The following is a 27,424-nucleotide window of genomic DNA, read 5'->3' on the forward strand; positions in this document are numbered from 1 at the left end:
TTACGAATGTTTGTATTTTGATACTACTGTACTGCAATGTTATTTGTAACACTTGTAAAAAATTATATTGATAAAAAAATTTTATGTCCCCGGTCGCTTTCTCTCCTCCAAAAGTGAGACACCAGGTGTCTGTTTAGGCCCCCGATATCTCACCAAAGACCCTCCCAAGTGTGCTGTAAAAAAAAGGCAAAAATAATGTAAAAATTGTAAAAATAAAAAAGAATTAGGAAATTTTAATAAACTGTAAAAAAATGTATATAGGGGAAAAGACATCAGGGGTCTGTTTAGGCCCCCAATATCTCACCAAAGACCCTCCCAAGAGCAATGTAAAAAAATTTTTTTTTAAATAATTAAAAAATGAAAAAAATATGTAAAATAATAAAAACATTTTTTTTTTTTATTAATATAGGGGAAAATAGTGTCAGTGTATACAGGGGGCAGTGTGTAGACAGGGTGGGACAATGTGTACAGGAGGTGAATTAAATTCTATGTCTCTTTCTCTCTTCCAAAAGTGAGATATGAGATCTGTTTAGGCCCCTGATATCTCACCAAAGACCCTCCAATGAGCAAAATTTTCCAAAATAATACTTAGAAAAATGAAAAAGTGAAAAAATAATAATAAATTAATACAATGTATGGGGGGGACGGCAGTGTGTACAGGAGGTGACTATAATTATGCATTAATTCCCTGGTTTTGTTTATTTGTTGTTTCTAATCGGACTAAAAATACACGCCCAACCAGGGGTGGATCCGGGGGGGGGGCAACAGGGCAATTGCCCCCTCTGAGAATGCAGGTGGCTCTGCGGGTGATCGGGCGGTCAGCTCCGCGGGTGACAGCCTGCGGGAGGTTTCCGCGGGTGTCGTTCCGGGCGGGAGGCTCTGCGGGTGACAGCCCGTGGGCGGTTCCGCGGGTGTCATTCTGGGCGGGCGGCTCCGTGTCTGACAGCCCACGAGCGGTTCTGCGGGTGTTGTTCTGGGCGGGCAGCTCAGCGAGTGACAGCACAGGCGGGTGAGGTTGGGACAGCTGAGCGGCTCAGTGTGTTCGAGCAGGGTAGCAGGGAGATGACATCATCTCTCACTTCCCTGCATCTCTGCAGTTCTGCCCTCACTGTGCGGGAAGCAGTGGGCAGCAGAGAGATTACATTATCTCTCTGCTGCCTAATTCCACTCTGGGAACAATCCGCAACGTGTGGCAGGCGACATGGCAAGTGACAATCTGCAATGTGTGGCGGGCTTAGTGGCAATCCGCAATGTGTGGCAGGCTATGTGGCAAGTGACAATCCTCAATGTGTGGCAGGCTACGTGGCAAGTGACAATCCGCAATGTGTGGCAGGCTACATGGCAAGTGACAATCCGCAATGTGTGGAAGGCGACGTGGCAAGTGACAATCCTCAATGTGTGGCAGGCTACGTGGCAAGTGACAATCTGAAATGTGTGGCAGGCTACGTGGCAAGTGACAATCCGCAATGTGTGGCAGGCGACCTGGCAAGTGACAATCCACATTGTGTGGCAGGCGACATGGCAAGTGACAATCTGCAACATGTGGCAAGTGACAATCCGTAATGTGTGGCAGGTGACGTGGCAAGTGACAATCCGCAATGTGTGGCAGGTGACGTGGCAAGTGACAATACGCATTTGGTGACAAGTGACAATGTGCAGTGTGTGGCAAGTTACGTGGAAAGTGACACCCTCAGGGCTCCCACTGATTCTGCTTTATGGTGAGTTGAACCATTTATTTTTATATTACAATGCAATAATAGAAATAATTTGCTTTAATCATCCTGACACCATAACAACCATGGTGCCGTGATGATTGAAGCGACAATACCAGCCATTTCCCCGATAAATTGCCCCCAAAAAAACATATTTTCTAGCAGTGCCCCTCCCGAGACTAGGCTCTGGATCCGCCCCTGCGCCCAACATGTAACATAATTCAGGCTCACACACTTTTTCGCATAGCACATTACAGTTCACCATCTCACTGGCAGGGGCCCCAGCGCGTTACTTTTCCCCAGGAGTCCATGATGGTATTAAGATGGAGCTACCTGTCTGTTAGGCATAGACTGGAGAAAAGAAAAGAGTTGTTGAGCTAAAAGCCACCCGTCCAGCTCGTCTCCAACACAGCCGGAGTGCCTGCTGGTAGTTTTGGAGCGAGTTGACTTTCCTTGTTTATTTAGAAGGTTATAAAGAACATTACAAAAATAATAGAGTGCAAAAATCCCATTTGATGATTTTCCTCTTAACAGCGCGTCCTTCATCTCTCCGCGTTATAAAAGGTGGAAAGGTGGATACAGTCTATCTTGGAGGTAAATTGCCACCTCTTCGTGTAAGATGAGATAGAGGTCACAAGGTCCTGATATCGATTGGGCAATCCAGGCCATCGCTTTTTTTTCCTGGTACTTTCATCCATTTTACATTGCTTGCCAGGGCATTGTAGAAGGGGGGGGGGGGGTTGGGGGGGGGGTCAGCAAGCAATAGTTTATTTCATCCCGTGAGTAGACATCAAAGCAAATTAGACTAGCTGCCGGAGGCCAACACCACGCTGGGATCGCGCTTCCACATGTATGGCACTGTGATAACAAACGTCATCTTTCACCTACTTGACAAGTATGGACACTTAGGTACTTTGCAAACAATGTGTCCTGGATCTTTTATGTACTTTTATTATTTATAATCCGTAGCTGTACAGCTCACTCTCTGTATTAATTCAAGTCATTATAAAGATAAAATTTTATATTTGAGATTTAATGGGAACATTTCACTTCAATTGCTTTGAGATTATGCAAGCATTAACATCTAGAAAGGCTAGACTGCTCCGTAACCCTCTTCTTACCGGCACAAAGCCAGCAGCAAAGGAGACCAGGAGGGAAATACCGAACGATATTCTACCAGACTGGGGACAGGTGGGTAAAAAGAACTTGCCGGTGACTGGGGGTGGGGGACAGGAAACTATAGGTGTAAGAGGAATCAAATATTCAAGAAGGGATACTGACCTCAGCTTCTGGCCTGCTTGCCTAGGCACAGATGATGTCACCGAAGTGACGGCTGTAGGTTGTCACTGGGAAAACTGAGGATTCTGTTCTTCACCAGAATTCTTGCCTTCAAGAGAGATATGGGATCCTCAATATCCCATAATATTGGGGTTGGGCCAAAAGCTGGGGTCTAGGGTACTGTATCTCTAACTTTTTTCTTCTAGGTTTTACCTAGAGCTTTTACATGGAGGGATGCGGGACTAAGTACCATACTTCCATAGCATGCCATCTACCAGTTTTTATTATTCAGAAAGGTAAAAAATAAGTTTCTAACTTAAAAACTCTTCTACACTGTAAAAATAGGAGATAGTACAGCTGCTGGCTCCTGACAAGGGCTGGGGTACTCACTGGTCCACTCGGCCGAAACCAGGCATGCCCCTTTCTTCGGGAGGCCTACCAAGCAAGGCCAACACAAGTACCAGGTTGGGCTCCCCCAAAGGGAGACTGCGTGGGAAGGAGAAATCCTGAGCAAAAAGCCTCCCAAGACTTTCAGGGCAGATCTGAGGACCAACACCCTACTAATAAGGAGGGGAGAAAGAAAAAGTGCAGTGGCAAACAACAAAAATATAGGGAAAAGGGAAGTGGATAAGTGCTTCGGGTGCCAAAGGGCAAGACCATGGCAAGCCTCTCATCCAGAAGTAAAACATTCCTCTGGTCCTAACTAAAAGGCCCGGAACTAGAGGCAGGTGATAAAAAATTGTGCAATCGTGTAGTGACCATGGTGCCAAAAAACTCATATTGGGGTCCCTCAGCATGAGGGAGCCCACTTGGATTGCCTCTCCAGGGGAACGTACATCATGGGCTTCCACTGCCACTCCAGGGGAATGTACACCATGGGGTTCTCTCAGCCCAGCCCCTGTCCTAACAGGGAGGCATTAGAACTCAGGGAGAGCCCTGCCATCAACCAGGGACAAGCCTAGCACACTCTGTCCTGATTCAACCTGGGGAGAAAAGGGTAGTTTCCACCGTTCCTTATCTAAAAGCTGAGGATCCTGTTCCTCACCAGAATTCTTAATTGCAAGGGAGATATGGGATCCTGAATATCCCAGGATTCCACAGTGAGCCTCGGTGATGTCATTGGCACCCTATGGGAGTGGGCCAAAAGCTGGGGCCTAAGGTATCTGTAACGTTTTTTCTTCTAGGTTTTACCTAGTTCTTTTACATGGGGGAATGGGGGACTAAATACCATATATCCATAGCATGCCATCTTCCAGTTTCAGAAAAGTAGAAAAAAAAAGTTTAACCTAAAAACTCTTCCAAGCTGTCGAAATAGAAAGAGATAGCCTGGCCACTGCACACCTCACCGGTCCGAGTGGTTAGCAGGTAAAAGCAGCCTCAGCTTGATTCGTCCAGGCCACACCCCCAACATGTTTAGTCTTGCCCCTGGTCTTCCATGATTAAGCACTGACCAGTGTACAGAGTATAGGCTATCTCTTCCTATTTCTACTGCATGCTTTGTGCCTCAATTAACCTTTCCCCAGCATGCACCCTTACTAGTCAGCAGCATCCAACTCATCAGACCTTGTCAGCCTAAGTGGGGGCCCCTAAGTAAGCATTTATCATGGGTCACTAAAAACTCTTCTAGTTTTAAATTCATATTAGTCTGACACATATTCCTTTTTTCTGGCCTTTTTCTGGAAGTGATGATCCATCTCTGCAGTCTGTGCCCATACCAACCAGTCCCTCTGTTATGACGTCATCATGCCAATGCATGTAGAGCATTATTATAGCCCCATATTAGGATAAGGGTGTAACCTACTTAGTTCCCTCTAGGAGTCCTCACTTTCTTTGTCAGTTTAGGGTGTAAATAGGCAGGAGGGGTAGAGTTGGGAAGCAGAAGAGTTGGTGTGTGGACTCTGTGGAGTAAGAATGTCACTGGGGCCTTCATGGGAGAACTAGGTTACTAAGTTATCAAGGATATGTGATCTTTATGTGAATCAGACTTCCCTGCACCTCCTCTTATGGGTTCCACCAGGAAAGCTAGAGAAGTCTACTGAAAGAGTACACTGTCAGTGGGCAAGAACAATGAACTTGACAAGCCATGGTCAAGGCAACCAAACTTAAGATAGAATGTTATGTTACAACCCTACATTCAGCAAAGAGGTGTTCTGGGAGCATGTGGACTGAGCCTTTTTATTCCAGTGGATCCCTGGGTGGCCCATACATGGGGAGTGAGTACAAAGACTGCTTGGTCAGCCAGCCTGGAAGTGGTATTGAGTTTCTCATATGGACCATGCACCTTGTACACTGTGACCCTCATGTATGGCTAGACCCCATTTGGACCTAACCTGCAAGCATGGAGAACCCGTACAACTAGCTAGCGACAAGTAAGAGTTTCCTATCCGAATACTATCTGATGACTCATGATTTTACAGGCTGGGACCACGATCCACCTCAGCAAATTTCAGAAGGCCATCCCTCCATTATGAGTAGCTAGTGGCACCACCAACAGAGATCTCTTTCTGGGCATCTTCAGCACAATGATTGTTTATGAAGCAATGGAAAGTTCATTCAGTGGGTCCAGGGAAGGTGAATCCTAAATTCCAGAGCCCAGGTAGGGACCTCTTTTGGATTCCTCCTCCAGATTTATGGTGTGCATTACTTATACTGTACTATTACCAGGCTCTACAATTTTTTTTTATTTTTTTTAGCAGCATCTATTCCCTGTGGGTTATTTATTTAGTTCATATGTGCCAAGTTTTGGCGCTTGGAAATAGATTTTGATTTTGCCAACTGGAAGAGTCTATGTCACCAAGGCAGTCAAGCGGACACCCAAAGAAGCACCCGGTTATCCCTAATTATCAGTTTTAGATGGACCCAAGCTCCACCCTAGTTGTCATTTTTTTTGATGGACCCAAGTTCATCCCTAGTTATCAGATTTAGATGGACCCAAGCTCAACTCTAGTTATCAGTTTTGAATGAACCCAAGCTCAAAAACTGCCAAAACTTGAAGTCAATAAATAGAGAAAGGCAGCAGAAGAAGAACTAAAGAAGAACTAAAGTCACTTCAGGAAAATAAAATCTGGACACTCACAGAGCTCCCTCCTAACCGGAGAACCATAAGGAATTAAGTGGACTTTCAAAGTAAAGTCAGATGCAGAAGGGAATATACACAAATACAAAGCCAGACTAGTTGCCAAGGGTTACTCCCAGAAATTTGGCGAAGATTACACTCCACCATCAGAGTGCTTCTTATACTTGCATGCAAGTGAAACACCTAGAAGAAGAAAAAGGCTTTCCTATATGTAGACATTAAGGAAAAGCTCTACATTGAGCAACCACCAGGGTTTGAGAAAGGAGACAACCTTGTGTGTAAACTTCAAAAGAGAATCTACGGTCTTAAGCAATCTGCATAGATGTGGATTGAGAAAGTGAACAAAGTACTTACCAGAGAGGGATTCTCAAAAAGTAAAGCAGACCCCTGCCTCTACTCCAGGAATCAAGGAGACAGATGGATATACATCCTTATCTGTGTCGATGACATTATAACCTGTTTTGAACGAGAAGGGGATTGCAATCAGATAGTTTGCAAGCTGAAAGAAAATTTTGAAATCAAAGAGCAAGGTGTTGTTGACATTCAAGACTGCCCATCAGAGGAGATGACTGCCGATGCATTCACCAAGCCTTTGTTGAAGGAACCCAGAAGAAGAAAAATATAATTTGACAAAGCCCATGCTGTTGAGAAGGGTTGTTGGAAGGACAACAGCATGGAATGTAAAGTTCTGTGAACTATATACTATATGCATTATACTTATCTATGCAGCAGGTGGCGCTGTAGTATTATAGTGTTGTAGTGTGTATTCCATGATATGACAGTATGTACTGTCTATCTAAGTTCAGCGCACTTGTTTGTGGTTAGTTACTGTCTCAAGTTTCTCATGCTGTAAGATATTACATGCTGTTGTCCTTCCAACAAACCTTCTCAACAGCATGTGCTTTGTCAAATTATATTTGTCTTCTTCTGGAAATAATTATGATGTTCCTTCAACAAAGGCTTGGTAAGTGCATCGGCAGTGTGGCAGCACGCAGGTAAAATCACCTGGTTGTATTCAGGATGGGAAATATGTGTGTCCTAGATTCAGGCTTTATGCAGACTTTTACAATTAGAGGGGAAGAGTTAATGAGCCCAGCTGTAGTAAGTGGGCTCATTAAGACCTCTACAAAAAACCCCAGCATGCATAGGGAGATGCTCCATCCTGGAACCAGTTTTGTGTGTATAGACTGGGGAGTCTGAGATCTGTTCTGTGCGGTGAGTTAACGCCTGTGTGGCAAACCCCTACAATAGAGACAGGGACTGGGGCAGCACAAGGCTGCACCCAGTTGTTAGACAGGGAGTCTACGTGTGTAGTTAGAGGTCAAGCTGACCAGGATTTATTTTCTTGTTTTATTATGTTTGGCTGTTATATGTATCACTGCATGTAGCCTAAATAAACCGGATCTTTTATTTTTTGCACCTACACCGCTGTCTGCTGTGCCTGACTTTGTGTTGTGAACCCATCCAGGGGGTCACACACACCCGCTAACGAGCGAACCCCCTCACAGTTGGTGGAGAATTTTGGCAGTTTTTTTTTTTTTTTTTGTTAAGGCCAGCATGGAGGAGATACTGAGACAGCTGGCTCTAGCAAATGCAAACCAGAAGCAAACAAATGCAGCTTTACAAAAGAGCCTTGCAGCTCAACAACAAGCCCAGCAGCAAGCAAGAGCAGAATTTTCAACAGCAAATAGAGACATTGATACAGCAACGTCCGCAGACCAATGAAGCAAGTGGGTTCAATAATACCGCAACCTTTGGTGTGAGCCGTTTACTGACAAAAATGACTGGAGAGGATGATCCGGAGGTGTTTTTGACCACATTTGAAAGGACTGCTGAAAGGGAAAAGTGGCCTAAGGAGCAATGGGCTGGACTGGTGGCCCCTCTGTTAACTGGGGAATCGCAGAAAGCTTATTATGACCTAGAGCCTGACCAAGCAAAAGACTATGTGGTGCTAAAAGCAGAAATATTGGCACGGCTGGGTGTCACCCTGGCAGTCCGGGCTCAGCGTGTGCATAACTGGACTTTTCAGGTTGGAAAACCTCCCAGGTCTCAAATGTATGATCTCATTCACCTGAGCAGGAAGTGGCTGCAGCCAGAGATTTTGACCGCACCAAACATTGTGGAACGTGTGGTTATGGATCGTTTCCTGAGAGCTCTTCCTACTGCCATCCAAAAATGGGTAAGCCATGGAGACCCAGAAAATGCAGATAAACTTGTGGATCTGGTTGAGAGGTACTTGGCTACAGAGAACTTGACCACCTCTTCCAGGGACTCACGGACTTTCCCCCCTAAGACCAGATCATCCCCAGTGGCGGGTAAGATGACTCCAAGGGGTGAGGGTGGAGAGAGTGAGAGGGTGGGAGTTCTACCTAAGGTCTGGCGGGAGCAGCCCAGGAAGCCCATGCTGCAAGAGGCAGCGAAAAAAATTATTTGCTACCGCTGCCAGCAAGAGGGACATATTGCAGCCAATTGCCCAGTTGTGGATGAGCCTATGCAATGTGACTTTATAAGGGAGAGACGTCAGTCGCTGTTTGCGACAGTTGCATGCACTGCCATTCGGGGACCTGAGAAACATTTATGTAAAATGTGTATTAATGGTAGACATGTTGATGTGTTGCTAGATTCAGGTAGCCTGGTAACATTGATAAAAGCTGAATTAGTTACTACAGAGGTCTCTGGGAAGAACAGGGTGGCTGTTATTTGTGTGCATGGGGACACCCGAGAGTATCCTGTAACTTCAGTGTGTTTTGAGACCCCCAAAGGTAACCTCTCTCATCAGGTGGGGTTAGTGTCTCAGTTACCACATGATGCTATTGTGGGAAGGGATTTTCCAAAATTCTGGGAACTCTGGGATTGTCCTGAGGCCCCCATTGGTGCCCCTATAAACCAGGAAGATGACCAGAATTCCTCTGGGAGTGGTGAGGACTCTCCTGAATTTCCCTTGTCGGTATTGGCGGGGGAAACTCGAGAAACTGGGGAGGAGCCAACATCCTCAGATGAAAACATGCCGTCTGTGGAGTTTTCGGATCTTGAGGTTCACAGGGAAAATTTTGCCACAGAACAGTTAAAAGACCCCACCCTAATAAAGGCACGGGAAAATGTGGTGAAAATAGATGGCGAGTTAGTGAACCCAGATAAGACTTGCCCTTATACTTACTTCACTATGGAAAGGGACCTGCTATATCGAGTGGCTCAAAGGGCAGAAGAAACCATTGAGCAACTTGTAGTGCCCAAACCTTACAGGAAGTTGGTGTTAGAACTGGCTCATGGACACATTCTGGGAGGTCATCTGGGGACAGAGAAAACCAGAGAGAGGGTATTGCAGAGATTCTATTGGCCTGGGGTCATGAAGGAAATAGAAAAGTATTGTTCCTCCTGCCCTGTGTGTCAGAAGTCGGCACCTATGCCACATTTCCGTAACCCACTGGTACCTCTTCCTATCATTGAGGTCCCCTTTGAGAGGATCGCAATGGATTTGGTAGGTCCGATAATGAAGTCTGCTAGGGGGCATCAGTACATTTTGGTTATATTGGACTATGCCACCCGTTATCCGGAAGCAATTCCTCTCCGAAATACCTCGGCCAAAACCATAGCCAAAGAGCTATCCCTTGTTTTTAGCTGCGTGGGTATTTGTAAGGAACTGCTTACGGACCAAGGTACACCCTTTATGTCCCGGGTTATGAAAGAATTATGCAAGTTGTACAAAGTGAAGCAATTGCGTACATCTGTGTATCACCCCCAAACAGATGGGTTGGTTGAAAGATTCAACAAAACCCTAAAACAAATGTTAAAGAAGGTGGTGGATAGAGATGGAAAGAATTGGGATTGTCTAATACCCTATCTGATGTTTGCCATTAGGGAGGTACCCCAATCCTCTACGGGTTTCTCACCCTTCGAGTTGCTCTATGGGAGACACCCAAGAGGGCTGCTGGATATCGCCAAGGAAACTTGGGAAAATGAGAGTTCTCCTCACAGGAGTGTGATTGAGCATGTCGCCCTGATGCAAGATAGAATTGCACAGGTAATGCCAATTGTAAAGGAACATTTAACCCAAGCGCAGTTAGCACAGCAGAGAGTGTACAACCGTGGGGCCAAGACACGTACTTTTTCCCCGGGGGATAGGGTCTTGGTGCTAGTCCCTACGATTGAAAGCAAATTTCTGGCCAAATGGCAAGGTCCATATGAAGTAATTGAAAAAATTAGTGAGGTGAACTACAGGGTTAGACAGCCAGGAAGGCGAAAGCCAGAGCAGATCTATCACGTCAATCTGCTGAAAGCCTGGAGGGATAGGGAATCCCTAGTCGCAGAGACTTTGTCACAAGTACAGCCTGATTGCTTAGTTCCTGAGGTTGGGATAGCAGACACCTTATCGAAACCCCAACAACAGGAGGTTAAAGAGTTTGTACTTCGTAACAAAGATTTTCTCTGAGCTTCCGGGACAAACATCTGGCGTAGAGCATGACATTATCACCCCGCCAGGAGAAAGGGTAAAACTAAAACCTTATAGAATACCAGAGGCCCGACGGGAGGCAATACGTGGGGAGGTTCAAAGGATGCTGGAATTGGGTGTGATAGAGGAGTCCCAGAGTGACTGGTCCAGTCCTATTGTACTAGTGCCCAAACCTGATGGGAGCTGGCGGTTTTGTAACGATTTTAGACAATTAAATAAAGTTACAAAATTTGACACCTACCCCATGCCACATATAGATGAGTTGGTTGACCGGCTGGGAACAGCCCGATATATGACAACTCTTGATCTCACCAAAGGGTATTGGCAAATTCCCCTGGCCGAGTCGGCCAAGGAGAAAACTGCGTTTGTAACCCCAGGTGGGGCATTCCAATATAAGAGAATGCCGTTTGGGTTACAGAATGCACCGGCAACATTCCAGCGGAAAATGGATAAGATTCTGAGGCCCCATCAGAAATATGCTGCAGCTTACCTGGATGATGTGATTATCCATAGCACAGACTGGGTCTCACATTTGCCAAAAGTACAAGCAGTCCTAGACTCTATCCGGGAAGCTGGGTTTACGGCCAATCCAAAGAAGTGTACCATTGGACAGGAGGAGGCCAAATATCTTGGGTACACTATTGGGAGGGGGGTGATAAAACCCCAAGTCAATAAAGTCGAGGCCATACAGAGTTGGCCACGTCCCAACAGCAAGAAACAGGTACGAGCCTTTCTGGGAATCGCTGGCTATTATCGACGATTCATTCCCCATTTTGCTTCTCAGGCTGTGCCCCTCACCAACCTGACAAAAGGGAAAGAGTCGGTTATGGTTAAATGGTCCCCAGAGGCTGAGGAAGCATTTCAGTCCTTAAAAACAGCCTTATGTAGCCAGCCAGTGTTGTACTCACCAGACTTCTATAAGGACTTTGTTGTACAAACTGATGCATCAGACGTTGGGTTAGGAGCAGTGTTATCCCAGGTCTGGAACGGGGAAGAGCACCCAGTCATTTACCTCAGCAGGAAGTTAAAGTCCCATGAGGTAAATTACTCCACGATTGAGAAGGAATGTTTAGCAGTGAAGTGGGCTCTAGATTCCCTTCGGTACTATCTGCTAGGTAGGCACTTTGACCTGGTGACTGATCACGCTCCTTTAAAGTGGATGGCTCAAAACAAGGAGACCAATAGAAGGGTAAATAGGTGGTTCCTGGCCCTACAGGAATTTAACTTTACAGTTAAGCATCGCCCTGGTGTTAAAATGGGGAATGTGGATGCTTTGTCTCGGATACATGCGTGTCTGACTGCTTGTGTTACAACCCCAAGGTTGAAACAAGAGGGGGGGTATGTGGCAGCACGCAGGTAAAATCACCTGGTTGTATTCAGGATGGGAAATATGTGTGTCCTAGATTCAGGCTTTATGCAGACTTTTACAATTAGAGGGGAAGAGTTAATGAGCCCAGCTGTAGTAAGTGGGCTCATTAAGACCTCTACAAAAAACCCCAGCATGCATAGGGAGATGCTCCATCCTGGAACCAGTTTTGTGTGTATAGACTGGGGAGTCTGAGATCTGTTCTGTGCGGTGAGTTAACGCCTGTGTGGCAAACCCCTACAATAGAGACAGGGACTGGGGCAGCACAAGGCTGCACCCATTTGTTAGACAGGGAGTCTACGTGTGTAGTTAGAGGTCAAGCTGACCATGATTTATTTTCTTGTTTTATTATGTTTGGCTGTTATATGTATCACTGCATGTAGCCTAAATAAACCGGATCTTTTATTTTTTGCACCTACACCGCTGTCTGCTGTGCCTGACTTTGTGTTGTGAACCCATCCAGGGGGTCACACACACCCGCTACCGAGCGAACCCCCTCACAGCAGTCACCTCCTCTGATGGGCAGTGTTGAATGTCAACAACACCTTGCTCTTCGATTTAAAAATTTCAGAAGGCCATCCCTCCATTATGAGTAGCTAGTGGCACCACCAACAGAGATCTCTTTCTGGGCATCTTCAGCACAATGATTGTTTATGAAGCAATGGAAAGTTCATTCAGTGGGTCCAGGGAAGGTGAATCCTAAATTCCAGAGCCCAGGCAGGGACCTCTTTTGGATTCCTCCTCCAGATTTATGGTGTGCATTACTTATACTGTCCTATTACCAGGCTCTACAATTTTTTTTTTTTTTTTTTAGCAGCATCTATTCCCTGTGGGTTATTTATTTAGTTCATATGTGCCAAGTTTTGGCACCTGGAAATATATTTTGATTTTGCCAACTGGAAGAGTTTATGTCACCAAGGCAGTCAAGTGGACACCCAAAGAAGCACCCGGTTATCCCTAATTATCAGTTTTAGATGGACCCAAGCTCCACCCTAGTTGTAATTTTTTTTGATGGACCCAAGCTCATGCCTAGTTATCAGATTTAGATGGACCCAAACTCAACTCTAGTTATCAGTTTTGGGTGAACCCAAGCTCATCTCGAATTATCTATTTTAGATGGACCCAAGCTCAACTCTAGTTATCAGTTTTTGATGGACCCAAGCTCATCCCTAGTTACTGTTGTGTAGGAAATTAGAGAATATATTGGCTTGTTGGTCTGTGGTGATGAGACTGTATAGGTAATCAGCCAGTTTTCCTTTTGCGAGGAATCACTTATTATTGTGAATTGTGCATTCATCACCCAGGAACTTAACTTTGAGACCGTTGTTTGCAAGACTTTTCACTGATAGAAGGCTGCCTTTTAGTTCTGGAACATACAGCACTTTCTTTACAAGGATACTTTACTTGTTTTGTGGTGTAATGCAGTTCAGGAAGCCCTGGCCTTTACCTTCTATCAGTGAAAAGTCTTGCAAACAACAGTTTCACAGTTAAGTTCCTAGGTGATGAATGCACAATTCACAATAATAATAATAATAATAAAAACAGGTTATAATGTCATCGACACAGATAAGGATGTATATCCATCTGTCTCCTTGATTCCTGGAGTAGAGGCAAGGGTCTGCTTTACTTATTGAGCATCGCTCTCTGGTAAATACTTTGTTCACATTCTCATTCCACATCTATGCAGACTGCTTAAGACCGTAGATGCTCTTTTGAAGTGTACACACAAGGTTGTCTCCTACGTTCTTTAATCCACCATAAAAGCAAAGCTATTGCTGCAAACAAGAAGCTTCCAGCTAATGATTTCAATACTCTGACAACAGTTATCAGATTTGCATGGACCCTTTGGAAAATCAGGCATGTGGCTACCTGAACCAGGAAGAGTCACCCGGCTTCCGATGACACCAGACACTAATATGGCGGCATGGGGCCCAGTGCATCGCATGATCATGGATTTAGGTAAGTCAAAGTGCCATTTATAGTAGCAATTTAATATGAGGAGGGTTATCTCTTGGTTACAGCATAGCTTTAAATGAATACGTAACATTAGTCTATGTTTTATATCTGCCTGGAGTCCAGCTTCAATACGTGAACCCCCCCCCCCCCCCCACCCCTTTACATGCCATTTAATTCTCCAGCTGCCATAATCTCTCAGTTCCATCACATCATGTACTACAGGGAAGATAAACTGCTTATTCACTTTCCTTCCTCTTCCTCCCGATAACTGTAGGATGGCTTCATGGAAGTGTAAGTGTCCTCCTGGCATAATTCACTCTCCACACTCCAATCTTCATGATAAGATTAAAGATCCGTGTGACAGATGGCTTCTTATGAACTGGTTCATGGGCTATAAATAGCCTGCAAGTGCTGCAAGGAGGGTGAAATAAAACTTATACTTCCATAGGAGCCACAGAGGAGAAGAAGCAGCAAGAGACTCACCTTGCTCAGGTGGTGCATGGACCAATGTCTGCTTTAAGTTTTAAGCCTATTAATCACCTAATGGTTTTTAATTATAAGAGATGGAGTTTGGTCAATTTTTATTTTTATTTTTTTGGCAAATGGTTAAACATTTATAAACCAACGTTTTATAAAATGTAAATTGTTCTTTATAAAATCTTTACTTTACAAATACTTATTGACCCTGTTCAGAAAAACATGCTGGCAGTGCTACCTTCATTCTTTCTAGCAAACCGTGTCAGCAACTACTTGACGTAGATCTAAACCCAAGTTTTAACAAAAAAAAAATACCACTTTGCCCCCTGTACTGCAAGGGTTAAATGCTTGTTATGTCTTGGTGAGCCAGAATAAGGAGAAATACATACCCTTTTCTATGTTCCAGCATAATCCGTCTATTTGCATGACCGGGTCACGGCAGCTTTTTTATCAAAGCCACTCACCATCATGGTTGCACACTCTCTCCCTCTACATACAATGGAGGACTAACGGCTGGGGAATCCCCTGACTGCAATTCGCTGACCCAGCAACGACAGCTGACTTCCATGTTTGGTCACACTTGGGTTCAGACAGAACCCAGAGCCAAAACCATGCTCATCCCTGGTTATCAGTTTTAGATGGACCTACACTTATCCCTAGTTATCAGATTTGGATGGACCCAAGCTCATCCCTAATTGTCCATTTTAGATGGACCTAAGCACATTTCTAGCTATCAATTTTAGATGGACACAAGTTCATGCCTAGTTATCAGTTTTCGATAAACTCAAGCTCATCCCTAGTTATTAGTTTTAGATGGACCCAAGCTCATCCCTAGTTATCAGTTTAAGATGTACCCAAGCTCATCCCTTCTTATCAGTTTAGATGGACCCAAGCTCATCCCTAGTGATCAGTTTTAAGATGAACACAAGCTTATCCCTAGTTATTAGTTTTAAGATGGACACAAGCTCATCCCTAGATATCAGTTATGGATAAACTCAAGCTCATTCCTAGATATCGGTTTAAGATGATGGACCCAAGCTCATCCCTACTTGTCAGTTTTAGATGAACCCAAACTCATCCCGTTATCAGTTTAGATAAAACCAAGGTAATTCCTAGGTATCAGTTTTGGATGTATCCACGCGCATCAATAGTTATCAGTTTGAGATGGACCCAAGCACATCCCTAGTTATAGTCTTTGGATGAACCCTTTGAAAAAGCTGTGTGGCTACATGAACCAGGAATGATCAGCTGGTATCTGATGACATTAGAAACTAATATGGCGGTATGGAACCTGGTGCATGGCAACACTGGATTTATTGGGCAGGTGAGTATGTTGATTAGGGATATCCCCAACTAAAGTCATTGGCCAAGCACTGATAGCTGGTTTGGACTGAACCTAGAGCCAAACTAAGCTCATCCCTAGTTATCAGTTTTGGATGGACCCAAGCTCATCTCTAGTAATCAGATTTGGATGAACCCAAGCTCGTCACCCAACCACAGTTTATTGGCATGCCACTGGAAGCTGACTTCCAGATTTCGTTTGGCCATGGGTTCAGACCCAACCTCGGGCCGGATCCAATCTCATTCCTAGTTAGCAGTTTTGCATAGACTCAAGCTTATCCCAAGGTTTTTGGATGAACTCAAGCTCATCCCTCTAATGCAGTGCATTGCCCTGGCACTGAAAACTGACTTCTGTGTTTGGCTTAACGTGGGTTCAGACTGAACATTGAGCTCAACTGAAGCTCATCCCTAGATCTCAGTTTTGAATGGACCAAAGGTCATGCCTAGTTATCAGTTTTGTATGAAACCAGCACATACCTAGTTATCAGTTTTATATAAACCCAAGCTCCTCCCTAGTTATCAGATTTTGATGGACCCAAGCTCAACCTTAGTTATTGGTTTTGGATGGACCCTTGCTGCATGTGGCTACCTGAAACATAAAGATTCAGCCAGTTATCAGTTTTTGGACTGACCCATTCTGATGCCTAGTTATCAGCTTTGGATCGAATCAAGCTCATCCCTAGTTATCAGCTTTTGGGCTGACCCAAGCTCATGCCTGATTATAAGTTTTGACTCAAACCAAGCTCATCCCCAGTTTTCCTTTTGGATTGACCCAAGCTCATCCGTAGCTGTCAGTATTTGGATTGAACCAAGTTCATGCCTAGTTATCAGTTTTGGATCAAACAAAGCTCATCCCTAGTTATCTGTTTTTGGACTGACCCAAGCTCATCCCTAGATGTCAGCTTTGGATGGAACCGAGCTCATCCCCAGTTATCGGTTTTGGATCGAACCAAGCTCATGCCCAGTTATCAGTTTTTGGACTGACCCAAGCTTATCCCTAGTTATCAGTTGTGGATTGAACCAAGCTCATCTATGGTTATCAGTTTTTTGATGAACCCAAGCTCATCCCTAGTTATCAGTTTTCAATGTACCCAAACTCATCCCTTGTTATCGGTTTTGCCGTTTTGGACAGACCCTTTTAAAAGCTGAATGGGGCTTCACCTCCACTGAAGATCAAAAGGTTACAACTTGTAACAGAGAAAAGAAAGCGATTTATGTCTACCATCCTTCAGAGCATCATTGACCTCGGCATGCCTAGAATCTACATTCTCTTCTCTTTGTGATCCGACATATTTCACTGTGATCTGATCATGTCGAACCTAATAATGAATAATAGTTCTTTGATAGAAATGTTCACGGAGGCTTTAGAGCTCTTGCTAGGAGATAAAACAAGAGCCCCACAGAAAGATTCTACAAAACCCACCTGAATAATAACATTCAGGGCTGATCTCCATCAGTCATTGGGGACTTCATTCCCGCTCTTCGCAGCTTCAAAACGAAAAAACCCTTTAAAACGCGTCAGTTTATCTATGGCGGATGCTTGTTGGGAGAGGTGGCGACATGGTTCTGCAGATACTCGGCTATTCCCAGGTTCTTCGTTAACATTCCTAATTCACAAACAAGAAAACAGAATCAGTTCAGGACTCTGGGGAGAGAGTCAGCAAGTATCAGGAGGAGAACGCACGTCGTTCAGTCGCGCAGCAACACCAGGAAACACGTACAGCCTGGAATAATTTATCAGTGAATGGCTTATGGCTGAGCTGATAACATCTTGGCTAAAATAGGTCATGGAAAAAAAAAACGTTTACACTGCTCATTTTGCAAGATTCAGTGTGCCCTACATACGCAGCTGCTGGGTTTAAAGCTGATACCTTGAAGCAGAGCTCCGAGCAAATATAAAAAGATACAAATGAAGGTGAACTCCAGGTAGGATCTTCATTGCGTACCGGGCCCCTATTAGAAATCATGTGGCCCTGTACAGTCTACTTGGAAGGGTCTCCTCGAATAGTGAAAGGTAAATAATGAGGCAGCAGTGACACCGCAATGAATTGTGGGTGTGGTAAAAATTGCGCAGCAGGAGGGGCTTGGAACATGAGCCTACTTACAAGGTGCAGGAGTATGCAAACAGAGTGTGGGGGTCAGGAGTATGTAACAGAGTGCAGGGGTCAGGAGTATGTAACGAACAGTGTGCTGGGTTCTGGAGTATGTAACAGAGTGCAGGGGTCAGGAGTATGTAACAAACAGTGTGTAGGGTTCTGGAGTATGTAACAGAGTACGGGGGTCAGGAGCATGTAACAAGCAGACAGCATGGGGTCAGAAGTATGTAAAGCTGTGCAGAGTTCTGGAGTATGTAACAGAGTGCAGGTGGTAGGAGTATGTAAAAAAACAGACTACAGGGGTCAGAATTATGTAAAAAACAGTGTGTGGGGTTCTGGAGTATGTAACAAACAGAATACAGGGGTCAGGAGTATGTAACAAACAGACTGTAGGGGTCAGAATTATTCAAACAGTATGTGGGGTTCTGGAGTATGTAAAAAACAGACTGCAGGGGTCAGGAGTATGTAGTATGGACTATGTAACAAACAGACTGTAGGGTCAGAATTATGTAACAAACAGTGTGCTGGGTTCTGGAGTATGTAACAAACAGAATACAGGGGTCTGGAGTATGTAACAAACAGACTGTAGGGGTCAGAATTATTCAAACAGTGTGTGGGGTTCTGGAGTATGTAGCAAACAGACTGCATGGGTCAGAAGTATGTAACAAACAGTGCGCAGGGTTCTGGAGTATGTAACGAACAGAGTACAGGGGTCAAGAGTAGGTATGTAACAAGCACATTGCAGAGGTCAGAAGTATGTAACAGTGTAGAGTATGTAATAAACAGAATACAGGGGTCAGGAGTATGTAACAAAGAGACTGCAGGGGTCAGAATTATTCAAACAGTGTGTGGAGTTCTGGAGTATGTAACAAACAGAGTACAGGGGTCAGGAGTGAGTAACAAGCAGACTGCAGGGGTCAGAAGTATGTAACAGTGTGCAGGGTTCTGGAGTATGTAACAAACAGAGTACGGGGTCAAGAGTAAGTATGCAACAAGCAGATTGCAGGGGTCAGAAGTATGTAACAGTGTGTGGGGTTCTGGAGTATGTAACAAACATAGTACGGGGTCAGGAGTGAGTAACAAGCAGACTGCAGGGGTCAGAAGTATGTAACAAACAGTGTGTGGGGGCAGGATAATGTAACACTCAAAGGATAATAATGAGGCAGAAATGGCACTGTGGTGAATTGTGGGTGGGGAAAAATTGTTCAGTTGAAGGGGCTTGGAATTTGAGCCTACATACAGGGTGCAGGTGTAAGGAGTATGTAACAAGCAGACTGCAGGGGTCAGAAGTATGTAACAGTGTGCAGGGTTCTGGAATATATAACAAACAGAATACAGGGGTCAGTTGTATTTAACAAGTAGACTGCATAGGGTCAGAAGTATGTACCAGTGTGCGGTGTTCTGGAGTATGTAACAGAGTGTAGGTGGCAGGAGTATGTAACAAACAGACTACAGGGGTCAGAATTACATAACAAACAGGGTGCGGGGTTCTGCAGTATGTAACAAAGTACGGGGGGGGGGGTCAGGAGTATGTAACAAACAGTGTGCAGGGGTCAAGAGTATGTAACAAGCAGACTGCAGGGGTCAGAAGTAACAGTGTGCAGGGGTCAGGAGTATGTAACAAGCAGACTGCATGGGGTCAGAAGTATGTAACAGTGTGTGGCGTTCTGGAGTATGTAACAGACTGCAGGGGTCAGATTTGTTTAACAAACCGTGTGTGGGGTTCTGGAGTATGTAACAGAGTACAGGGGTCAGGAGTGAGTAACAAGCAGACTCCAGGGCTCAGAAGTATGTAACAAACAGTGTACAGGGGTCAAGAGTATGTAACAAGCAAATTGTAGGGGTCAGAAGTATGTAACAGTGTGCAGGGTTCTGGAGTATGTAACAAACAGAATACAGGGGTCAGGAGTATTCAACAAACAGTGTATGGGGTCCTGGAGTATGTAACAGAGTACAGGGGTCAGGAGTGAGTAACAAGCAGACCACAGGGTCAGAAGTATGTGACAAACAGTGTGTGTGTGGGGGGGGGGGGTCAGGATTATGCAACACTCAAAGGATAATAAGGAGGCAGCAGTGGCACTACAGTGAATTGTGGGTGTGGCTAAATTGTTCAGCGGGAGGGGCTTGGAACTTGAGCCTACAGTACATACAGAGTGCAGGTATAAGGAGTATGTAACAGACTGCAGGGGTATGTAAGTATGTAGCAAACAGTTTGCGGGGGTCAAGATTATGTAAAAAAAAAAAAAGAATGCAGGGGTCAGGAGTTATTTTTTTTTTTTTTTTTTAATGAATTTTAATTTTAATTTTTTGTAATGAGTGTAAGACATTATCTGATTGGATGAGGCAGTGACATCCCAATCTCCAGCTTATCCAATAAGAATAGCTCTTGTATTCATTGAAAACAATACACACAATTCTGTGAATTGATGCAGGAGATCAGCAGCACTGAGATCTAAAAAAATAAAATAAAATAAGGCAAAAAGTATTCTATTTAAAAGAAACAAATGATAACTGCATATAACTCACATTGTTTTGGCATCCACAAAGGCTTTACATCTGTGCGCAAAACAACCGTTTCCACCTTGAAATTCAGATTTCCTCCCCTGACCCTGGAGGTCCTCCCTATTCTTGGCTCTCCCACACACACACAATTTGAAATCCATCCACGTGAAATCCTCAAAGTTTTTTTGGACGGCTTTCCGCCATGTTACATGCACCATCTTGCCCGGCATCCACTTGTCTGGGATAATAGCGTTTTACAACCGTCAATTAGTTCGCCAAAAGACCAATTGTTCTCGGACGGGCCGTCATCACCCCAACACAAATTTCATGAACAGCAGCTGTCCGGGAAACACGGCGAACATCTGTCAGATGGAAGGCGAAAACACAGTTTACAGTTAAAAGCCAGCTTTCCGTCGCTGTTCATCGCTGATGGGCTGATTGAGATTAGCACACTGCGGCCGGTCACCACCATGTATAATCAGTCTGAAGTCTTGCATATGCATGGACTGCAGGCATAGGACTACAGACACAACCCTTCCAAGGTTTAACTGATACAGTCTCACAAGGTAAGGGAATATACAGTCACTGGACACTTTATTAGGTCCACCTTGATAGTAGTGGGTTGGACCCCCTTTTTGTCTTCATTCTTGGTGGCATAGATACAACAAGATGTTGGAAACGTTCCTCAGAGCCTTTGCTCCATAGTGACATGATAGCATCACGTAGTTGCTGCAGATTTGTCGGCTGCACATCCATGATGCCATGAGCACATCCATGAGCACATCTCAAAGGTGGATTGAGATCTGCTGACTGTGGAGGCCATTAAGATTGGTTGGTGACTGTGGGGGCCATCGAGATCTGGTGGTGACTGTGGAGGCCATTAAGATTGGGTGGTGACTGTGGAGGCCATTGAGATCTGGTGGTGACTCTGGAGGCCATTAAGATTGGGTGGTGACTGTGGAGGCCATTGGGATTTGGTGGTGACTGTGGAGGCCATTGAGATCTGGTGGTGACTGTGGAGGCCATTAAGATCTGGTGGTGACTCTGGAGGCCATTGAGATCTGGTGGTGACTCTGGAGGCCATTAAGATCTGGTGGTGACTCTGGAGGCCACTGAGATCTGGCGGTGACTGTGGAGGCCCTTGAGATCTGGTGGTGACTGTGGAGGCCATTGAGATCTGGTGGTGACTGTGGAGGCCATTGGAGTACAGTGACCTCATTGTTCAGTGGTGAGATGGTTGGAGCTTTTCGACGTGGTGCATTATCCTGCTGGAAGGGACCATCAGAAGATGGGGACACTGTAGTCATAAAGGGTGATCATGACATGATCAGCAACAATAACAACAATGATCAGTAGGTTGTGGTGTTTAACCACTTGACCACTGGGCACTTAAACACCCTTAATAACCAGACCAATTTTCAGCTTTCGGTGTTCTCACATTTTGAATGACAATTACTCAGTCATGCAACAGTGGACCTATATGAAATTTTTGTCCTTTTCACACAAATAGAGCTTTCTTTTGGTGGTATTTAATCACCGCTCGGTTTTTTATTTTTTGTGCTATAAAAGAAAAAAGACAGAAAATTCTGTAAAGAAATGAATTTTTCTTCGTTTTTGTTATAAAATTTTGCAGATTAGTAATTTTTCTTCATAAATTTTGGCCAAAATTTATACCACTGCATATCTTTGGTAAAAATAAGTACAAATTGGTGGATATTATTTGGTCTTTGTGAAAGTTATAGAGTCCACAAGCTATGGTGCCAATATCTGAAAATTGATCACACCTAAAGTACTGACGGCCTATTTCAATTCTTAGGAAAAAGGGAAAGGGGAAAAAAATGGACAGCGGGACTTTGCATGAAACAGATTGCTTGGGGTGAATTACTTCAATCAATCTAATATAATCAATTACTATTTTATTGGAAACACATCGGGAGGTAGTACAATAGGTATATTAATAGTAATCAAGTATATGATGTACAAAATTAAATAATATAATTAATATAATGGTCGCATAGTTCAATAAAATTCATGATACAATAATAATAGTGAACATGACACAGTAAACAGTAAACCAGCAGTACATTCCAAAGTGTATATATAATAGCCAATAAAATGGATTAATGATTGGAGTAGATCAAACCCATAGTGAAATCATGGCCGCCAGGGCATGGCGTTCATTGGTAAAGAGCTCGACGCGTTTCGTGGATCGTCTCCACTCATCAGGAGCAGCTGTATATTGGAACACCTATGATAAATCATATATTAGAACAATAATCAATGGTAATTGATTATATACATAGGCAAAGAGGGGGAGCATACCAATGGTCCTAGCCACTCTTACCTATGGATGACAGATAAAATATATGGTGAATAATGATGATAGTTTACATCAGAAAGCATTGGAAGGGGTATAGTAGCCTCCCCGGGAGCTGGGGTGACAACCTTGATTTAGCAACCGGACCATAAAGATTATTTGAAAGGTCCTTGTGAGTAGGGTTCATTCGGCCAAGTGGCACTCATAAAAATGAATCCAGAAACACTAGTGAAAGACAAAAAAATATATAGAACTAATATTAGTCAAGTGTGAAGTCAGGAAAGTAGAATAGACAGATAAGAAAGGAAAGGAATAGGTGGGGAGTGCCAGCAAGATCCGTGATGGTCACCAAAAAGGAAACAGAACAAATTGTGCAAACTAGTACATTAGGGTAAAAATAACCAACAGAGAAGTGGCACACACACCATAAAGAGCCCCCAGGGACCCCAACCCAGAAGTAAGGTTTACCTGGGATTACACAAAGCAGTGTCCAGTAAAGGAGTGAAAAATAAGTGTAAGGGCAATTAAAGCCGAAATTGAACCCTTATAAAGACAAAGCAGTGTAGAAAAAAGAGGGTCCGTAGCACCACCAAGGATGTACACCGACGTCACGCAAAAGATATGTCCAATTTGAAGGAGTAGAAGCATCCACGTCTGAGCGACTGGCGCTCATATAGGGGAGCTCAGCGTTCCTCGTGTTTGGACGTGATTGGAAAGACAGCGTCCGCCGTGCGGCGTCATGCCATGACGCCGCACGTACGGCGTGTGGGCGTGGCGTCGACGCGCAGCGATGGCAGGCCACCATCCCCATAGCAACCTAGCCAGGGGGGTGGAGGATAGCCGCGGTGCACGTCGCAGCTCCCGGGATTGGGCAAAGAAAAACCTCCCCCCAGAGAGTGATGGATGACCTAAAATATAAACACAGGGAAGTTACCAAAGCAGCCTATATAATTACTAGCTATAATGACTGTCATGCCCATGGCTGGCCAATAGGTAAACAAAAATAGAAAAGCAAAATGTTTCCATCCCTAATTCGTTTAGACAAAAATGAAAATAAAACTTAAAAAACAAATGGGACTTTATATGAGCCGTGACCATCCAGTACACAAGACTCCATCCCCAATATTGGATAGGAAAAAGGGAAAGGGGAAAAAAATGGACAGCGGGACTTTGCATGAAACAGATTGCTTGGGGTGAATTACTTCAATCAATCTAATATAATCAATTACTATTTTATTGGAAACACATCGGGAGGTAGTACAATAGGTATATTAATAGTAATCAAGTATATGATGTACAAAATTAAATAATATAATTAATATAATGGTCGCATAGTTCAATAAAATTCATGATACAATAATAATAGTGAACATGACACAGTAAACAGTAAACCAGCAGTACATTCCAAAGTGTATATATAATAGCCAATAAAATGGATTAATGATTGGAGTAGATCAAACCCATAGTGAAATCATGGCCGCCAGGGCATGGCGTTCATTGGTAAAGAGCTCGACGCGTTTCGTGGATCGTCTCCACTCATCAGGAGCAGCTGTATATTGGAACACCTATGATAAATCATATATTAGAACAATAATCAATGGTAATTGATTATATACATAGGCAAAGAGGGGGAGCATACCAATGGTCCTAGCCACTCTTACCTATGGATGACAGATAAAATATATGGTGAATAATGATGATAGTTTACATCAGAAAGCATTGGAAGGGGTATAGTAGCCTCCCCGGGAGCTGGGGTGACAACCTTGATTTAGCAACCGGACCATAAAGATTATTTGAAAGGTCCTTGTGAGTAGGGTTCATTCGGCCAAGTGGCACTCATAAAAATGAATCCAGAAACACTAGTGAAAGACAAAAAAATATATAGAACTAATATTAGTCAAGTGTGAAGTCAGGAAAGTAGAATAGACAGATAAGAAAGGAAAGGAATAGGTGGGGAGTGCCAGCAAGATCCGTGATGGTCACCAAAAAGGAAACAGAACAAATTGTGCAAACTAGTACATTAGGGTAAAAATAACCAACAGAGAAGTGGCACACACACCATAAAGAGCCCCCAGGGACCCCAACCCAGAAGTAAGGTTTACCTGGGATTACACAAAGCAGTGTCCAGTAAAGGAGTGAAAAATAAGTGTAAGGGCAATTAAAGCCGAAATTGAACCCTTATAAAGACAAAGCAGTGTAGAAAAAAGAGGGTCCGTAGCACCACCAAGGATGTACACCGACGTCACGCAAAAGATATGTCCAATTTGAAGGAGTAGAAGCATCCACGTCTGAGCGACTGGCGCTCATATAGGGGAGCTCAGCGTTCCTCGTGTTTGGACGTGATTGGAAAGACAGCGTCCGCCGTGCGGCGTCATGCCATGACGCCGCACGTACGGCGTGTGGGCGTGGCGTCGACGCGCAGCGATGGCAGGCCACCATCCCCATAGCAACCTAGCCAGGGGGGTGGAGGATAGCCGCGGTGCACGTCGCAGCTCCCGGGATTGGGCAAAGAAAAACCTCCCCCCAGAGAGTGATGGATGACCTAAAATATAAACACAGGGAAGTTACCAAAGCAGCCTATATAATTACTAGCTATAATGACTGTCATGCCCATGGCTGGCCAATAGGTAAACAAAAATAGAAAAGCAAAATGTTTCCATCCCTAATTCGTTTAGACAAAAATGAAAATAAAACTTAAAAAACAAATGGGACTTTATATGAGCCGTGACCATCCAGTACACAAGACTCCATCCCCAATATTGGATAGGAAAAAGGGAAAGGGGAAAAAAATGGACAGCGGGACTTTGCATGAAACAGATTGCTTGGGGTGAATTACTTCAATCAATCTAATATAATCAATTACTATTTTATTGGAAACACATCGGGAGGTAGTACAATAGGTATATTAATAGTAATCAAGTATATGATGTACAAAATTAAATAATATAATTAATATAATGGTCGCATAGTTCAATAAAATTCATGATACAATAATAATAGTGAACATGACACAGTAAACAGTAAACCAGCAGTACATTCCAAAGTGTATATATAATAGCCAATAAAATGGATTAATGATTGGAGTAGATCAAACCCATAGTGAAATCATGGCCGCCAGGGCATGGCGTTCATTGGTAAAGAGCTCGACGCGTTTCGTGGATCGTCTCCACTCATCAGGAGCAGCTGTATATTGGAACACCTATGATAAATCATATATTAGAACAATAATCAATGGTAATTGATTATATACATAGGCAAAGAGGGGGAGCATACCAATGGTCCTAGCCACTCTTACCTATGGATGACAGATAAAATATATGGTGAATAATGATGATAGTTTACATCAGAAAGCATTGGAAGGGGTATAGTAGCCTCCCCGGGAGCTGGGGTGACAACCTTGATTTAGCAACCGGACCATAAAGATTATTTGAAAGGTCCTTGTGAGTAGGGTTCATTCGGCCAAGTGGCACTCATAAAAATGAATCCAGAAACACTAGTGAAAGACAAAAAAATATATAGAACTAATATTAGTCAAGTGTGAAGTCAGGAAAGTAGAATAGACAGATAAGAAAGGAAAGGAATAGGTGGGGAGTGCCAGCAAGATCCGTGATGGTCACCAAAAAGGAAACAGAACAAATTGTGCAAACTAGTACATTAGGGTAAAAATAACCAACAGAGAAGTGGCACACACACCATAAAGAGCCCCCAGGGACCCCAACCCAGAAGTAAGGTTTACCTGGGATTACACAAAGCAGTGTCCAGTAAAGGAGTGAAAAATAAGTGTAAGGGCAATTAAAGCCAAAATTGAACCCTTATAAAGACAAAGCAGTGTAGAAAAAAGAGGGTCCGTAGCACCACCAAGGATGTACACCGACGTCACGCAAAAGATATGTCCAATTTGAAGGAGTAGAAGCATCCACGTCTGAGCGACTGGCGCTCATATAGGGGAGCTCAGCGTTCCTCGTGTTTGGACGTGATTGGAAAGACAGCGTCCGCCGTGCGGCGTCATGCCATGACGCCGCACGTACGGCGTGTGGGCGTGGCGTCGACGCGCAGCGATGGCAGGCCACCATCCCCATAGCAACCTAGCCAGGGGGGTGGAGGATAGCCGCGGTGCACGTCGCAGCTCCCGGGATTGGGCAAAGAAAAACCTCCCCCCAGAGAGTGATGGATGACCTAAAATATAAACACAGGGAAGTTACCAAAGCAGCCTATATAATTACTAGCTATAATGACTTTGAATGACAATTACTCAGTCATGCAACAGTGGACCTATATGAAATTTTTGTCCTTTTCACACAAATAGAGCTTTCTTTTGGTGGTATTTAATCACCGCTCGGTTTTTTATTTTTTGTGCTATAAAAGAAAAAAGACAGAAAATTCTGTAAAGAAATGAATTTTTCTTCGTTTTTGTTATAAAATTTTGCAGATTAGTAATTTTTCTTCATAAATTTTGGCCAAAATTTATACCACTACATATCTTTGGTAAAAATAAGTACAAATTGGTGGATATTATTTGGTCTTTGTGAAAGTTATAGAGTCCACAAGCTATGGTGCCAATATCTGAAAATTGATCACACCTAAAGTACTGACGGCCTATTTCAATTCTTGAGACCCTAACATGCCAGAAAAGTACAAATACCCCCCAAATGACCCCTTTTTGGAAAGAAGACATTCCAAGGGATTTGATAAGAGGCATGATGAGTTTTTTGAAGTTGTAATTTTTTCCCACAATTCTTTGCAAAATCAAGATTTTTTTTACTTTTATTTTTTTTTTCACAAAATTGTCATATTATCAGTTTATTTCTCTCACACAGCATATGCATGCCACAAATTACACCCCAAAACACATT

General features: G+C 43.8%; 1 long non-coding RNA gene across 3 annotated transcripts in view; it reads left to right on the forward strand.

Moving 5' to 3' along the window:
* Positions 1-17,360: 17,360 nt before the first annotated feature.
* The window catches only part of LOC143960492 (uncharacterized), a 120,612-nt gene continuing 110,548 nt past the window's right edge, over positions 17,361-27,424 (forward strand). For all 3 annotated transcript variants that reach the window (XR_013270343.1, XR_013270333.1, XR_013270339.1), the window contains exon 1: positions 17,361-17,582. This is a non-coding gene — a long non-coding RNA (uncharacterized LOC143960492). The remainder of the gene's footprint in view (positions 17,583-27,424) is intronic.

This window comes from Lithobates pipiens, unplaced genomic scaffold, assembly GCF_037356315.1.
Source record: "Lithobates pipiens isolate NorthernLeopardFrog02 unplaced genomic scaffold, aLitPip1_a1.2 Scaffold_1, whole genome shotgun sequence".
NCBI lineage: Eukaryota > Metazoa > Chordata > Amphibia > Anura > Ranidae > Lithobates > Lithobates pipiens.